The 13,794-nt window shown below is 41.1% G+C and overlaps 1 long non-coding RNA gene across 1 annotated transcript in view; it reads left to right on the top strand.

The window, feature by feature from the left end:
• LOC119471365 overlaps window positions 1-12,798 on the top strand; it is a 30,499-nt gene extending 17,701 nt beyond the window's left edge. Inside the window, exon 5 of the long non-coding RNA XR_005200400.1 lies at window positions 11,079-12,798. This is a non-coding gene — a long non-coding RNA (uncharacterized LOC119471365). The remainder of the gene's footprint in view (window positions 1-11,078) is intronic.
• Window positions 12,799-13,794: the final 996 nt, after the last annotated feature.

Below are 13,794 nucleotides of genomic sequence, written 5' to 3'. Positions count from 1 at the left end.
TTAGTAAACATTATGCTACATGAGGTTAATGTCAAGTGTCTCACAGGGTCTTTTAAGATTTAAATAAGCTAATGAATAAAGAGTACTGCATCTGTTTGCTCGTTCATCTTCTTCCTTTTACTTGCACATTGATCCTACCCTGAGTTTTGCTATGGCTAAGGAAACTATTTAATTCAACAGACCTATACCCCAATATTAAGTGATTCCATCTATAAGTAAATCAATACATGTTTCTCTTTTAATTGCAGAAAAGCCAACCATAGTCCCAGGAGTAAAACTTCAGTGTGGTTTGTTTACAAAGTTGAAAGCAAAATGTGCCCAAAGCACCCTTTTTTTCATTTTCCATCCTTTTATTAGGATATATTAGCAACACTTGAAACTGTGTTGACGTTAGCACTGAGAGCATATTTAAGAAAGAAAAAGGGAACTATGTTTAAATATTCATCGAAATCTTCCCAACCTACCCCTGGCTTTCTTCACTTTCATGAGGCTGAGGGAAATATCGGAGTTTCAGGGATGGCTCAAACAAGAAAAGCTGCACCACAGACTCTGGAAATTTCTGAATTTAATATTTGAGGACAATACAGAAGGTCCAGAATATGAAGTAACTCTTAAAGCCATTCAGCAAGAGTCTGAATCGTGGGTCACAAAGCTGGTGTCTTGGAGCAAGTCATTCAGTGGGTGAGTTTAATTGATCATCTAGCCTCTCCAGGATATAATTGCTATTCTGTATTCAGTGACTTTCATGGAGTTATAAAAGAAAATTGTTGCTTGGTGACAAGAAAGCCAACTTCTAGTTCTGATATTGGAATAAGAAAGCAATGACTTATTCAGAAAATATAACTTGTGGATACATTAAAGAATAGGGAATGCATAGGGATAGCTGGTATCAATTACAAACCAGAACCTCAGGTATGCTAGAAATGTGATTGTAAACTTAAGTTCTATTTCAATCCTCCATTCCAACTAGTGATAAATGCTTAATTTCATAATATTTTCAGTATATTGGGTTAAGTAAAAATATATTATTAAAATTAATTTCACCCATCTCTTTTTATATTTTTAATGTGCTAGAAAATTTAAAATTACATATGTGATTCATATTATATTTCTATTGGACAGTTCTGGTCTATGTTATTTAGAATACTTTATTGCTAGAGTACTCGAATTATTCAGTGGACTTTAAAAACTGGTGAGCTGTAAGATGTTTTAGTTAATGTCTTTTTTTTTTCTTGAGACAGGGTCTTGCTCAGTCACCCAGGCTGGAGTGCAGTAGTTTGATCATAGCTCACTAATCGTAAACTCAAGCAATCCTCCTGCCTCAGGGTCCCCAGTAACTGGGATCACAGGCATGTATCACCACAGTCAGCTATTTTTTTAATTTTTTATATAGATGAGGTCTTACTAATGTTAACCAGGTTGGTCTGGAACTTCTGAACTCAAGTAATCCTCCTCCTGCCTGAGCTTTCCAAAGGGCTGGGATTACAGATGTGAGCCACACTCTGGCATATGTCAGATATTAAAAAACAAAATCAGGCTAGGTGCAGTGGCTCACACCTGTAATCCCAGCATTTTGGGAGGCCAAGGTGGGTAGATCACTTGAGGCCAGGAGTTTAAGAACAGCCTGGCCAACATGGCGAAACCCTGTCTCTACTAATAATACAAAACAATTAACCAAGCATGGTGGCACACACCTGTAATCCCAGCTACTCAGGAGGCTGAGACATGAGAGACATTTGAACCTGAGAGGCGGAGGTTGCAGTGAGTTGAAACTGGTGCACTCCAGCCTGGGAGACAGAGCAAGATTCTGTCTCAAAAATAAAAAATAAAAATAAAAATACATTTAAAAACTTAATTTCAACTAGTTTGGCTATGTGCCAATCCCTATCCACCTATGATATACACATCCTCTTTTCTAGAGATTATGTGTAAATTCCAGAAGATTTTCATGGCGCCAAAGCTTGGGGTAACCAGTCTTTGCTTGTCATACAGTCATGCAAGTATGCACGGTGACCATCCATCATTCCAGGTGACCCTCAGCCCTTAATCCAGTGGGTCATTGCTAGGTTATAACCATTTGATGGCTTCTTTAGGTATGTCTCTTTGTGTTACATCTATGCGATGGCCAATGCCATAGGAAATATTCCCGCGGAATATGAGTACGTTGTAAGGCTAGCTAAAGCCCAGCTACCTTCTAGACAATTATACAAATATTTGCTCCCATGACATGCTGAAGTCTTGCCGCCTTTTATAGTTCTATCCAGAAAAGTAGATTACAGTAAGTTGCATGATTGGTCCAATTCTTTGTATCTTTCTGTACACATACCTTTTGCCATATGACTTTGCAGTTCCTCCCACTAAAGGGATAGATTGTATTTCTCTGTCTCTTGACTTTGAACTTTGCCACATGATTTGCCTTCGCTAATCAAATGAGGTTAAAGAAACAGTGTGCCAGCTCCACGCATAGGCCTTGAGAGGCTTTGCATTTTTCCATTCACTCTCTTGCACCTCTGCTATAGATAAAAGAAGCATATGCCCAGCCTATATCACTGGTCTTAGAAGGATCAGAAACACGTGGAGCAGAGCCAAGCTTCTCTAGTGAGTCCAAGCTAAATCATCTGATCGCCAGCCAACACAGAGACATGCGAACAAGCCCAGCTGAACTAAGCAGAGTTCAAACCAAGCTCAAATCAATCAATTTCACCCAGCCCCCATCCAATGCACAGATGCAGAAGTTAAGTAAAAGCTCATTGCTTGGCCATGTTTGGCCATTACATATGTGGTTCATATTATATCTCTATTGCGGAGTTCTGGTCTATGTTATTTAGAGTACTTTATTGCTGGAGTACTCAAATGAATTATTCAGTGGACTTTAAAAATTGGTGAGCTGTAAGATGTTTTAGATAATGTCAATTTTTTTTTTTTTGAGACAGGGTCTTGCTCAGTCACCCAGGCTGGAGTGCAATAGCTTGATCACAGCTCACTAATCCTAAGCTCAAGCAATCCTCCTGCCTCAGCCTCCCCAGTAACAGTAATTAACCAGTATAACACCAGAGTTCCTACCTCTTGACAAAACCTGACTTACGTACTTATCTACTGGACTTTTTTTTGCCCCAGAGATAAGCAAATGGTAGACAAGATGCAGAGCCCAAAGAAATGTCATTTTCTACATTTTCCTGTTTCCTCTTCAATTCTCCTCCACTCTAGTTCCAGAGGTCTTGTCCAGGTTGTAGCCAGAAGCTTTGCCCTCATTCATTATTTAGTCTCTTTGAGACACAGATTATTTGTTATAATGGAATTCTATTGTGTCAGCCCTTCTCTAAGACAGTAAGCATGAAATTCCTTATCTGAATGAATGGAGGCTAAAAGTATAAGGAAGGGGAGGTGAAGAGGGAAATGTCCCTTAATATTACATAATAGTATTCAATCATATTTGCTATGGTAGAATTTGCCAATATGGGAGTTTTATAATGGCTTAGAACCTTCAAAGTGCCAGTGCATATTGGACTTCTGACAGGATGGTCCCTCTTTCATTCAGGCACATTTGGAGGGTTTGTCGTTAAAATGACACTCCCCCCCCCCGCCCCCGCTCCACCTCGAGGCAGAGTAGAAAACAGCAAACAGAGATTTATCTCGGGGTACTGGAGGGATCCTCAATCCAGAGTGTCTTCCCTGCTTGCCTGTACTTGAAATCCAAAAGTCCTCATGTCGACTTTTGTCCTTTTGCGTATCTACTTTGTTCTTCAAGATTCCCAGTTGATGATAATATCCCAAGTTTTTTTGTTTTTGTTTTTGAGACAGGGTCTTGCTCTGTCTCCAGGCTGGAGTGCAGTGGCACAATCGCGGCTCACTGCAACCTCTGCCACCTGAGTTCAAGCGATTCTTCCGCCTTAGCCTCCCGAGTAGCTGGGGCCACAGGCGCACACCATCACGCCCAGCTAATTTTTTTTGTATTTTTAGCAGAGACGGGATTTCACTGTGTTGGCCAGGATGGTCTTGATCTCTTGACCTCGTGATCTGCCCGCCTCTAACTCCCAGAGTGCTGGGATTACAGGTGTGAGCCACCGTGCCCGGCCCAATATCCCAAGTTTTTATCAGGGAATAATTCCCCCTTGAGTAATAGAAACAGCATCATCTGAGATCAAAAGGCTCCGTCTTGGGTCTGCCACTGGCCAGCTGGTCACTATGTTAAAGTCAGTCCATCTTTAGGTGGCAGAGTCCCTATCTATAAAATAAAAGGTCTGAACTGCTGCTCTTTATGACCCTAAAACCCCAGAGTCCTAAAACACTGTGCCCTATAATATAACTGAGAGAATCGATGGGTCTAGAGAAAAGAAAATAAGACAGATTGAAAAGAGGATTGGATGGAGTCAGTGTGGGGGCAAGAGAAGGCAGGATTCAAGAAGGGTTTGGTTAAAGGGGAGCCTAGAAGGCCCCCACATTGAAACTTTGCCTTTTTTCTTATTTTACCCCCAGCTGCTTCACCTCTCCCCACTCCATCCCCTTGTCTCCAGCTGCAAAGACCAGTGTACAGCCCAGGGACCCAGAAGAATGAATTTTACACATGCCACCTATTATGAGGGCAGCACCAACTTCCCTCCCCCAACCTTTTTACCCCGCCCAGACGGCTCTCCATCCTCTGTGGCCTGTATATCATCTTTATAGGCTCAGGTACTAAAAACCAGGAAATTATTAAAGCCTAGGTCTGGTAATTCCACTGAACTTGACAGCTCATTAAGAAGATTCATTCTAAATAAATTCCGATCAGCTCTGGCACCTTCCCCGAACCTGAAAGATAGGAGCTAGTCACACAAGGAAGAGGAAAACCTGGCTTTGTCATGTCAGCCCCTCAGCCTGCCTCTAAGACTGTCAGGAACTCATATTGGGTTTCTTTGGTATACAACTCTCAGAGCGGTAGCTGGAATTGTAAATCCCTGTAGCCAGTCCTCTCACTTTGCAACATCTGTTTTTTAGAAGATACTTTTTTGAAGAGTTGTGTGTACTTACATATGGCTTGCTTATTCCTTGCACATAATTGACTAATTTTCTGTCACTTCTCAAATGGATGTTTTAGTAGTAGTTTTCCCTTGAGGGTTGTGTGTCTTGATTTTATTTCTTAGAGTCTATGTTTGATAAATGACCATAAGCTTCTTTCCATCAAACGTAAGGAGCAGAAGTCAAGAAGATAAACAAAGCCAATCGATTTTTATGACTACCTATCCAGTAGTGTTCTAACTGGTATATAGTAAGGCATTTGATTTTTTTTTTTTTGAATGAGTGAATGAATGAACAAACCCTGGCTACAAGTAAGATCCTAACTAGAAGCCTATATTGATCAGTTACTCCTGTTTGTACAATCACAAACGCCTTCATGTCATACAATATTCAATGTTTATTATTAATGTGCATCTGGCTATGGCTCACGTGTCTCATTCTGGGGATGAGGCTGGAGGAACAGCAGCTACCTAGACACTTTCTCCTTGGGATCAAGTTCAGAAGCTCCCTGTGGGGTGTGTAGAAAGAGCAAGACCTCTTTAAGGCTGAGGCTCAGAAATGGCACCTCGTCACTTCAAGCCACGCTCCTTTGGGCAAAGCAAACTGTACAGCAAGCCAAACATCAATGTGTGGGAATGTCTTCTCCTCCCATAAGGAGGTGGAAGAAGGGAATGAATACATGCCCAAAAATAACCTAAATATCAAAGACTCCAAATATAAAATGGTAGCAACTGTAGCTGCCCTGGCTGATGGTTGGGACAAGCCAGCCCAAAATTGCCCCTAAATCTCATTTCTCTCTCTTGCCTCCTGTGGTGGTTCCTGGGCTACTTCATCAGAAACTAGGGCTCTAAAGGACACAACTTTACAATAAAAGTAAATACTTACATTTTCCCTGGATATCACACCAAAGTGAGTGGGGAGTGAATTCTAGACTGAGATAACATAATAAACAAAAGATGTTTTTAAAACATTTTATCCTTAGCACCAAGTACCATTCTTAGCAGCTTGTATGTAGGTGATAATTAATGTTTCCGGAAAGGTGAATAAAAGCATACTGAAAACACAAACTTAGTCACTTGGCTAAAGAATGTATAAAACTTTCAGCTCGTTTTACAGTTTAAATTTATCACAAATCCTATTGGTATTTATAAAGTATACATACAAACTTTTCAAGAGGGCTTATGTGCTTCTTGGAGCCCTGCCACCATGTGAACAAACTCAGGCCAGGCAGCTAGAAGATGAAAGACAAAGTGGTGGGGTGTCTAATGGCCTCCTGACCAAGGCCATTCTAGACCAGCTCCTATAGCTGGTTTACTTCCAAACATGTAAGAAAGCAAAGCCAAGATCTACAGAGCCACCGCCTACCTGGCCCAAAGCTAACCATGGATGCATCTGTGTGTCCAGTTTAGACCAAAGGAACTATTCAGTTGACTTATAGACCCATGAGCAGTAACAAATGCATATTATTTTAAACCAATGGGTTTTGGGTGGCTTGTTGCCTTAGCAATAGACAGTGGATACAGCTATAGCTGTTTTCTTACTATCTTTATGTAGGTGCTGGGATTGATTGTAAAGAAAAGACAAAGGAAGTGATAAGAATATAAAAGGAAGTTAAACTGGAAGTTTTAATTGAGGTAATAAGATAGCTCTCAGCTACGAAACAGGCTGTTATATATACCAACAAGTAAATAGTTCAAAGTAGGGGTCCTAGAAATGGCTCAGATATCACCAGATTGAGGGCATAAAAGGGTACTGAATACAGATGGAGAAATATTTTGGTGAGAAGTATTTTCCTAGAGCATGTTCTCCCAGGGAGAACATGTATAGTGTGAGGGATTTGAATGGAACCATTTGGAGGCCTGACACATTGAAGACATGGCAGATTTGTGTCCACTTCAGTCTTACCCAGTAAAATCCAGAGTACAAGAAGTGAGTTGGTGAGTGCTGTGGTGCTGTAGCCTGGAAACTTACTGTATTTTGTGATTGGCATATACTCTTAATTTTTGTTAAGAAAACACATGCGTGATTGTTTCCTCCCATGGACTTGATGTAGGTTTTGCATGTAGAATAGTCAGTGTAGGGGTCATATTAGATCCATTCAAAAAGGGCTCCCTAGAGGGCAACTGCACCTCAATAGACAGAAGCTGGAAGCAGATACTAGATTCATGGGTTAGCAGAAAGAGTAAGCAACTACTCAAATAGACTATATTTGCCTTGGTCAGTGGTTCTCAGCCATGGGGAATTTCACTCCTCAGAAGACATATGGCTATAATTGGAGACATTTTTGGTTGTTATAACTGATGGAGGTGCTAATAGCATCTAGTAAGTATAGGGCAAAGATGCTGCTAAACATTTCCCAGTGCATTGGACAACTCTCCACAACAAAGAATTATCCATCCCCAAATGTTGATAGCCGCAAGGTGGAGATCACTGGCTTAAGTAAAGGTGATCTTGGAGGTTACCAAGGAATGCACAAAAAATCCCATGAGAGAATCAGCTTCAAACACCTGCCAGGCTCAGAGAGCACAGAGCCATCCTAGGTGCATGCCAATCATAGAGGGATATTCCTAACCTATTTACCTCTTCTAGCTGCCCTGCTCCTGCCCTTCATTTTCCAACCCCTTAGCACCATGGTGGTAGAACAAAAAACAAAAACGCAACTACTGTATCAAGAAGGGAAGTTGGTGTGGTGGTGCATGCCTATAACCCCAGCTACTTGGGTGACTGAGGCAGGATGATCGCTTGAGTCCAGGAGTCTGAGACCAGTCCGGGCAATATAGCAAGACCCCATTTCAAACAGAAGGAAAAAACACCAGGATTTAGCTGCCTGAATGGCCTTGAGGCAATCTTTTGTGATGCTTTTGGGCATTGGGGAAAAGGGATAAAAACAAAAAAGCAAGAGACGGAAGATGAAAATGTAGTGTATAGAAGGGGATAAGGAAGACAACACCTTTTTCCATGAAAAGTGACTAATTTGCAACAGGAGCCAGCTGAAGAAGGAGAAATGTATTATGAAATTGGTTTTGGAATTTGAAATATTCTGTAGGACTAAACATTAGAATTATTGAGTTGAGACTGTGTTTATGACTTAATGTAACCCTAGGTCTCCCTACAGTGAACAGAAATGTTTTGGAATTTACTTGAAATTTTATCTGGAACCTTCTAAAGGGATCTTGAGATGAAATAATGTTGCTGATTGCACCCTCTGGGTCCTGCTTGCTTTGTATACTCATTACCTTAACAGTTGCTGAATAGCCACTGTGAAAGCTGGAAGCTGTCGTATCTATTACCTCACTATCATCAGAATTGAGGAGGGCATATACTCTTCTCTTAGTGTTTCAAGAGGCACCATTATTCTTGGTTTACAGAGAGAAAATCAAGGCTTAGAGATGTGAAGTGACTTGACCAGATGGTGCTTCAGGGAAGGGCTGGATAGTGGTGCTGCTGGTGGGGAAGGACGGGGGTGGCTTCAGTGATATCCGTTTTGTTAAAGCACATTCATTTTCAGAATCCTGGAATCCTACGGATAGGCATTTAATAATGAATTACACTCTTGTGTCAGTGTGATCAGCTAAGAGAGAGATGCAGTAAGAGTTTTTAATGTGCTGCACATCAGCTGGCTCCAAGAAACTTATTTAGAGCCAATATTTTCAAGATATGGGCAAGTGGAGAGAGGAATCCAGAACCACGTCCTGTTCCTTAATGACCCAAATTAATCTCTCTGCAGCCAGCTGAGTTAGTCAGACAGGTGTGTGTCCTCTCTCCCTCTGGGCTGACTAAAGGCTTCTTCATGGCACTTTACATAAACCTATGTTATAGTCTCTGTCACATGGTCTTACAATTATTTTTCAATTTTCTTTTGGCCAAGTAGATAAACTCCCTAGACTGAGGCTTTTTTTTTTTTTTTACTTTATTCGTTTTTTTATCTGGCTGCACCTAATCCACAGTAGATATTAAATAAGCACAGAATAATTTATTGAGCTAAAATCCCTGTCTGTGTCTGGACTCAGTGGCTCATGCCTGTAAATCCCTACACTTTGGGAGGCAGAGGCAGATCACCTGAGGACAGAAGTTTGAGACCAGCCAATATGGGGAAACCTCATCTCTACTAAAAATACAAAAATTAGCCAGACATGGTGGCTCACACCTGTAATCCCAGCTACTCGGGAAGCTGAGGCAGAAGAATCACTTGAACTCAGGAGGTGGAAGTTGCAGTAAGCCAAGATCACACCACTGCACTCCAGCCTGGGCAACAGAGTGATTCCATCTCAAAAAAAAATAAAACATAATAAAATTCCTGTCTTCAAGGACCTTACACTGTACATGAAGAAGCATGTAAAAAGAAAGTTATAAAATAGCATAAATAGCATAATTTCTGTTTAGAGATACATATATGTTAGTATAGAGACCAAAAATATTATCTGAAAGATTCTGCACCAAATGGTTAACAGTGATCACCTTTATGAGGTCAAATTACAGAAACTTTCTCTCTCTGCAGAACACATTTCTAGAAGGGTTTATAATAGGCAGAAATATTATAGTTATTTAATATTTAGTCAAAAAATATAAGATATACATAAGGGAAATGAAACACTGTATATAGTACAAAGTTGCATGTGACTAGTTTTATTTTTTTTGTTTTTAATGTTGATTTTATTTTTATTTATTTTTTTTTTTTATTATAAGTTCTGGGGTACATGTGCAGATCGTGCAGGTTTGTTACATAGGTATACACGTGCCATTGCCTTGTCATCAACATTAGGCATTTCTCCCAATGCTATCCCTCCCCGATCCCCTCACCCTCTGCTATTCCTCCCCTAGCCCCCCACCCCACAGGCCCCAGTGTGTGATGTTCCCCTCCCTGTGCCTATGTGTTCTCATTGTTCAATACCCACTTATGAGTGAGAACATGCAGTGTTTGGTTTTCTGTTCTTATGTCAGTTTGCTGAGAATGATGGTTTCCAGTTTCATCCATGTCCCTGCAAAGGACACGAATTCATCCTTTTTTATGGTTGCATAGTATTCCATGGTGTATATGTACCACATTTTCTTTATCCAGTCTATCATTGATGGTCATTTGGGTTGCTTCTGAGTCTTTGCTATTGTGAACAGTCATTAGAGTAATGCAAATCAAAACTACATTGACTAGTTTTAAAATGTCAGCATGCAGCAAGCATGCTGGAATTCAGGTGGAGCTCCAGATGATGGAATTCCAGACAATGGACCTCCAGATGACAGAACTCCAGAAGATGGAGCTCCAGATGGAACTCCAGACAATGAACTCAGGTGATCAGGGAAGTCTCCAGAAGGAGGGATTTGAAACTTACACATTATTCAGAGCTTTGAAATAGATTTCCAAAAAGCATCTAAGTCCTGGTCCTTCCATGTGATCTCAGGATCTTGTTATTGCTTTTAGAAAGGCCAGCGCCATCTGTTTTTGGAAGCTGGCACCCACACCCGGCTGCTAATTTGGAATCCTAAACCACTTTAAAAATTAATGGCTTTATAAAAGGTCTGCAACTGCCTCCTAAGAGTTTAATATCATATTTATAAACTCAGTCTGTATTGAGTTCCAGCATATTGCAAATAATTTACAGTGTTGTCCTGCACAGAGCATAACTAATGTAGATCCACAGCTGTGCAGATAACTTTTCCTATCAACAGATGATAAACTATAAGTGGCCCCATTTGGATGTGGGGAAATAGTCCAGGTTTTTAAAGCTGCATTGGTGCCACTGGGAGGGAATTTCTATAGCAATGGCTTCCCTTACCTGGAAACCATCTCAATAATAATAAATACAGCCAGCTTTTCTTCTGCTAGTTATTATACCTAGGAAGAGTGGGCCAATCATGAAGTATTAACACATCACCCACTGGTTGGCTTGCATGAACTCTTTCTTGAGCACCTGATAATTAGTTTGGGAAGTAGATCAGCCAGCTAAGGGGTCCTGAAGTCAAAAGGCAAGATCTGGAATGGCAGAAGGGGTGAGGTAAAGTTTGGGTCTGGGTCATGTGCTACATAAGGATAAAATACATATATTTGTGCCTTAACATCTCTTTAGTAATTTCTTGGTGCATTTCAGGATCCTAGAAACCAAGTCTGCTTTTTGCCAACAAACCAGGTGTGAAGTCCTTGCCTCTAAGGTCCTGGTTCCTGTGCAATATTCAGGCTACCTGCATATCAATAGTCCTAGTTATAATGATTCCATGGACAGCTTTTGGGATAAAGTACCAACAGTACACGCATTGCCACTTCTACCATATTTTATTGGCTAAAACAAAGTAAAAGCCAAGCCAGAATTCAAGGAGCAGTAAAACAGATTCTGTGTCTTGATGGGAAGAACCCCCACATCACATTGCCAAGAGTGTAGACACAGAAAGATGTGAAGCATTGGGCCCAATTTGCGATCAATCTACCACACTGGGTGTGATGGAGAATTCTAGCTGTTCATCAAAATCCACTCTCCTTCTTCCATAGCAAAAGAACTGCAGCCATCCATGTAGATTACATTGCACAGTGTCTTTTGCAACTCAGTGTGACCTAGGTGACTATGTTCTCATCGTGGACTAACTTTTCACTAACGGAATGTGAGCAGAAGCGACAGCTGCCACTTAAGATATCTGAGAATATCTCCTGGGAGGCTATATTCCATCCTTTTGTCAGCTGGAATCTTGATGTAGCAACAAACCTAGCATCATTTTACTTATGCAGCTGATGACTATGTCCCTGGAGATGGCAGATTAACAACTTACAAGAAACTTGGGTTCCCAAACGACCAAGAGAAGCAGAGCTTTGTTCCTGACCTGAATTGCTCACATCAGAAGTAATATGCAAAAGAGAAATATATTTTTGTTCTTTAAACTGCTGGGTCACAGCCTACCCTCCCCTAACAAATACAACAGGACAACGGAAGGCACAGTCTCCACTCATTTAGAAAACAAGGTCAATGAATACTTCACTCTGATATTTTGTGGAAAGAATCCAAAGTCAGTCCTAATCCCTCGCTCCTCAGCCCCTCCATGGCTCACAGCCTCAGAGGGAAAAATAAAGCAATGATCTGAGTACTTACTTGTTAAGAGGATTTGGGTTAGGAATGTGGGGAGGAGAAATCTCACTCCCTGTAAACACTTTGTAAATATACTCATTCTTACTAGCATTTTTTCATCTAATGAACCCACATGACACATTTTAACCTTTGCCTGAGGTACTTCTGATCATAATTGTAAGGGCTTCCTATCAGTGGAGCATTGAAATTCTGACATTACTGCTCCTTGAAAGAGGACGGGCCACCCCTATCTTTCCCTCCCAGCTGGTATCTCTGAAAATATTAAGGAATGGTGGAAATTGAGTTGAAGAGTGATCAGAGCTTTCAAATTAAGGGGTACATCATTATTGAACCTTAGAGGAGCCTGCAACTAAAAAGAAGGACCACATGGCTCCTCTACTTTACAGTCTTCAAAGAATTTCTTGTCTCTTTTAAAATTAAATCTAAAACCTTTGCCAAGAGCTATTAATACAAGTCCCTGAATGATCTGGCCATTTGTGCCTGCACAGCCTCATCTCATCCACACATCCCCTGGTTGCTGCTTTTCTCTGCTTCCGCTGGCATACTCCCTGTTTCTCTGTTGCATTTAGTTTCCTCTGCACACCTCTCTGCCTGGACAGTTTTCTCCAAATTCTCTGCCTAAGTCCTATCTTTGTTTCTCATCAAAGCTACAATGTCAGTTCCTCTGGGAAGTTTTTCCTGACCCCTCAGACCAGGATAGAGCCCTCTGTCTACTTTCTGATAGGACCTTTCCTACCACTGCAACAATTATACTTACATAAGTATTTCTTCTTTTATTTAGGTGACGTCTCACTCTTGTCCCCCAGGCTGGAGTGCAATGGTGCCATCTCAGCTCACTGCAACTTCCACCTCGGGTTCAAGCAATTCTCCCTCAGTCTCTGGAGTAGCTGAGATTACAGGGACGAGCCACCGTGCCCAGCTAATTTTTGCATTATTAGTAGAGACGGGGTTTCACCATTTTGGCCAGGCTGGTCTCAAACTCCCGACCTCAGGTGATCCGCCCGCCTCGGCCTCCCAAAGTGCTGGGATTACAGGCGTAAGCCACCATGCCTGGTCTTAAATAAGTATTTCTTTCATGTTGAACACTAGACCCACGATCCCCTGAGGACAGAAACCATGTCTCCTTTCCTTATTGCTACATGCCAGCAGCTGACATAGTACAGCAGGCAGCCCTAGAAAAATACTGAATGAATAAACATATAGATAAACTAATGAAGGGGAAGCATCAGGGAGAGAAAGAAAAAGAGACAAACAGACACAGGAAAAGGAGAGGCAGAGTCAATTTGCTACCTGATAGAATGGTTCACATGCCAATAAGACCCTGGAGGACACACCCTCCACCCCCGATCCCAGGAGAGCTGTGCAACATAACTGCTCCATGTCCCACTAGTTACTTCAGAGGTTAGCCAACTCGCTTCATTCTCTTTGGAGAGATGCACCCCTGAGGAATTGGAATACACCTTGCTGCACATTCCCTTGTAATAGCAAACGTGGTGAATTGAAATCAGCAGCCTGGGCTTAGGGACAAATTGCATTTGGAAATTGTATTTAAGTATCAAAAAACTAATTACCATCAAGTTTCACTTCAGCAGTACTTGATGATTTCATTATTGGACCTAATTGTACTTCTATTCAGGATAAGAGTTTACTGTCTTTTAATTGGTCGTGGAAATTGAAGATACGAAAATGTGAATGTATACAAGACCTCTTTCTTTTTTTTTTTTTTTTTTTT

Source organism: Cebus imitator, unplaced genomic scaffold, assembly GCF_001604975.1.
Source record: "Cebus imitator isolate Cc_AM_T3 unplaced genomic scaffold, Cebus_imitator-1.0 Scaffold58, whole genome shotgun sequence".
Taxonomy (NCBI): Eukaryota; Metazoa; Chordata; class Mammalia; order Primates; family Cebidae; genus Cebus; species Cebus imitator.
This window is presented reverse-complemented; position numbering and strand designations above follow the sequence as displayed.